General features: G+C 58.8%; 1 protein-coding gene across 3 annotated transcripts in view; it reads left to right on the plus strand.

Moving 5' to 3' along the window:
* The first annotated feature begins 2,170 nt into the window (after window positions 1–2,170).
* Window positions 2,171–4,031, plus strand: part of XPO6 (exportin 6) — a 53,266-nt gene continuing 51,405 nt past the window's right edge. For all 3 annotated transcript variants that reach the window (XM_026048981.1, XM_026048982.1, XM_026048983.1), the window contains exon 1: window positions 2,171–2,214. The gene's annotated coding sequence lies outside the window, so the exon portion shown is untranslated. The remainder of the gene's footprint in view (window positions 2,215–4,031) is intronic.

The following is a 4,031-nucleotide window of genomic DNA, read 5'->3' on the forward strand; positions in this document are numbered from 1 at the left end:
GGCCCGTCCGCCCTGCGCTGCCTGCGAAGCGGTCGCTCCCTGGCAACCCTGGTGCCGACCGCTGTGTCTCCGCTCCCTCCCCGCCCGCGCCGAGCTCCATAAAACCCATTAGCTCCCTCATGGTGCCCGACTGAGCAACCAGGCACTAGTTCCTGTGCAGGAGCTTGCCCACGGGGACGGCTCCACTGGGAATTTTGTCCCTGGGAGCATCGGATGTGCTCGGAGGCGAGCAGAGAGAGGGCGAGAGCAGCAGCCTCCCCTCCTGCCCAGGCACTCGGCAGCTCCTCCACTCATCCTGCAGCATCTTGGCCACGGCCGCTGGCTCTGCGGGCACCAGGGCCCCACGGCGCCCAACACCCGAGGGCTGGCCAAGGAGATGCTGCTCCCGACACCGGAGCCCTGAGCTGCAATCAGCCCCRCACTGCAGCGCTTGCATTTCCCTGTGGAACGGGCCGGGCTGCTGGCGCGGCAGGGCACGGAGGTGGGCGCGAGCTGCCCGGCTGTGCCCTTGCCTGGCTGCATGCGGGCGCCCCGAGGCAGCTCTCCGGCCTGGCACGGCCCCCGGAGCTAAATTAAGACTGGATGGAGAGCAAAAATAAACTCCYGGTGGTGCCCGCAGGAGAGGAGTGTGCGCCCCGCGCGCCCACTGTGCCCTGGCTGCTGCCCGGCCCGCGGGCTGCCCGGGGCCTCGGCCCTGGGGGTCTCCCCAAYGTCCCCAGCCTCCCGCCAGCCCAGGGATGGGGCAGGTTGTTTCCGAAGCAAAACCTCTCCTTGGCGAAAGCAGTTTGGGGACAGCCCAGCCCCCCGGCYGTGTGCAGGCGGGTGCTGTCCTGCCCCTCCTCGGGGCAGCGAGGTCCCGAGGGGCGCTTTGCCTCCCCACCCTGCCTCCCAACACCTCCGAGCCCTGGCCACGCAGCTGGTTCTGTTCCAGCCTCGACGTGGCTGCATTTCTGCAGGAATTTAGGAGAGATTCCCGGGTTTCTGATCTGCAGATGACCCCGGGGACCCTCCAGGGGAGCAGCTCCYTGGCTCCGCGCCCTCACTGCCACCACACGGAGGCCAGTGTGTTCCCAAGGGAGCCGGAGCTCAGACGCGACTTCCCGCTGCATCCCACTCCGCAGGAGCGGCGCTAACCAGCCTCCCGTTCCCCTGCCTCTCTCCCGGTGTTTCCCAAGGGAGAAATACCCAGGAAGGCTCTCTGGGSCTCCCAGGGCTGTGGCCAAGGGCATCTCCAGGCAGCGCCTTGGACCTGCTGTGTTTTATAGAGCTCACCAATTTCCTATAGCCAAGGCACTTAGGAGACACAGGGAGGCAGGGGCTGCCATTAAAAAGGTAATGTTTCTTTGCATTCCCAAGTGGCTTTATGGCCCTCGTGCAATACAGCTTAACCCTTCCCTTCCAATCAATTAAGGTAGAAGTGTGTCGAGATTCTCATTTATTTGTTATACGCCGGATGAGTTACTGCTCAATTTGTGGTAAGAACAATGAAATGAGATGGAAACCTAGACCCCGCCAGATCTGAAGAGAAGTATAGACAGCTGCTTGATTGGAGTTAAGACTTAGACTCGCCCTGGAGGCAAAATCCAAACTGCAAAATTTGAACAAAACAATTAAGTGTAGTGGGAATTTGGGTGCGTGATTGAACAAGCAGGAACCGAGGCTGGAGCTGTGTGGGATGCTTTATGAAGTGGTTTCGAATTGAGATGCAGGGCATTTGTGTGTGTGTTTATAATAAAGATAATGAATGGCCAAACCATGCRGTGAGGAATGATTTTCACGCATTATGTCCCCTTGGCTTCTTGGGCCATGGTATTTCCCTTACTCTGCTTCTTCAGACAGAAAGTTACAAAAAAAACCCCAAAACCCAGAAATTTGTGTTTTGAGCACTGGGAGAGCTCACAGGTGGGGCTGATTAGGGGGGTGTGGTGTGGATCCCATGTCCTCCCTCCTTAGGAAGCAGAAAAGCAGGGAATGAAGTTAGGGGCCACAAGTTAGAKCATAGGGGTGCAGTTAGTCAGGTTCAGGGTGCTAGTATGTGTTTTATTTAACAAATGGGCTTTCCAGCAACGAGGAGGACYTGGAAAATGGGCTGAAGGGTCTGGTCACAGCAGCATTCCCTGGACATGCTCCTCCTCACTGCTCTACCAGTGATGCTGGTGAGAGTTGGACTCCCGGTTTCTAGTTTTCTCCAGCACCAACAACTCAAATTCCCAGGTGAGACAGCACAAGACCTGTTATTCCAGCAGCAGTTGGAGCCACGAGGAGGTTTTTCAGCCCTAGGGGCAGAGGTTTTTAAATCAGGGCAAAAAGCCAGAGCGTGTGCTCAGCTCCCAATCCTGTCCTGAGAGGTCCCACCTTCCCCCTGTAATTCCCCCAGGAAATGTGTGGGGATCCTCGTTAGGAACTCCAGGTCTGCAGTAGGACTGGGGTCTTGGGAAGGCAACTTTGGTTTATTGGGGGCTCTCATGGCCGCAGGCGCCTCCGGAGCGCGCGGCAGGAGCTTGCTGCGCGCCGCGGCGCGTGCCCCACAGCACATGTCAACAAACGGCGCRTGGGAATAACAACCGGCCATAATCTTATTACCCTTTTAATGGTCACCATGGTAACCCRGCCTCTGAACGCGCAGCTGTGATTSCTGGATGAAATCACTGAGATAAGGGGTGACCTGAGGCAATTCCAGCCCCGGAGAAGCGCACGTGCAGGCACGGCGTGTAGCTTGGCTCGGCTTGGGGTTGCTGGAGGTTTTGGAGGTGGTAATTGGCAGCAGCCGTTCATGTCTCGTGGGAGCTGGGCCTGTCCCAGCCACGAGCCCCAAGCCTCCCGCTGAGGGGTTTCACCTTGGTACCAATGTCCTTTTGGGGACCTTTCCCGGTGCCACCACGGAGCGCTGGGGCACCTAACTTGGGTCGCCCTGGAGCTCAGGACTGAGGCTCTTTCCCACATGTGGGATTTATTTGTGTTTATCAAACAGGGAGAAGCGGCGCAGAGCTAGGCAGCTGGTCTACCTGGCCGGGGGAAACCGGCACCAACACGCAGCGAATCCTAGGAATGGGATCCGCGGGCAAGGCTGCAGTCGGGGGGCTCCTGTTTGGCACTAGAGAGGCCAGGATTAGAAGAATCCAAGCGGGAGGAAATCTACAGCGGAAAAACAGGGGCTGTTCAGTGGTAATCTTGGTAAGCCTTGCAGTTAGTTACACTCTCGTGGAGGATTTATTTATTTCTCTCTCTCTCRCATTTTGTTTAATCCTCTGATGTGGCCGTGAGCATCTGCAATATCCCTGTGAGCATGCGGCTCCCCTTTAGGGCCTGTTAAGCCACTGGTTTTAATGACATCCAGTAGCAGCCAACATGACAGGCAAGCGCASGAGCAGTAAGAGGTGCTCTGACCTGTCCTAACTTCTCCGGCTTCAGGCTCAGCTGGGCCCAGCCACTTGGTTTGTTTGGAAGGCCACAACTGGAGCTTTTATTTTCCTTTTACAACCCACCCACTGTTGTGGATCTCTCCATCCATCTCCAGAGCACTTAAGCCATGAGAAAAGCAAGGGCTGTGCTGCCCTGGAAGTGAACTGAAGCTGCAGCCCTTGAGCAAGCGTGAGAGGGGCGCTTTCGGAGCTGCGCTTAGTGGTCATAATTGCTGCTGAGCAGGACCTGTAAGGTGTAGGGGTTTGTATGGGTATGTCTGTGTGTGTTTTTCGTCCCTTCACGTTTGTTTATACCAGGTTTTGCGGGACACGAGCGCGCGCCGCCGCGCTCGCCCCGTGGGCCGCGTGGAAGGAGCCCATGGCGGCGGCCTTGGGCCCGGGCCTAGGCCCCGCCGTTGCCAGGCAACACGCGCCTGGCAACGGAGCATCGCAGACCACGCCCCCGGGGGCGTGGTCACATCGAGCACCGCCCCTCCCCGCGCGGCCCGCCCCTTCCCCAGCCGCTCCCCGGCCCACGCGGGCAACTTCCTGCCGGGCGGGAAGCGCCGCTCCCTGCGCATGCGCACGGACTGCCCGCACCTCCGCGCTCGCACCTTCCTGCCGGCGCCC

This window comes from Nothoprocta perdicaria, unplaced genomic scaffold (genome assembly GCF_003342845.1).
Source record: "Nothoprocta perdicaria isolate Ctin4 unplaced genomic scaffold, notPer1 scaffold_59, whole genome shotgun sequence".
Taxonomy (NCBI): Eukaryota; Metazoa; Chordata; class Aves; order Tinamiformes; family Tinamidae; genus Nothoprocta; species Nothoprocta perdicaria.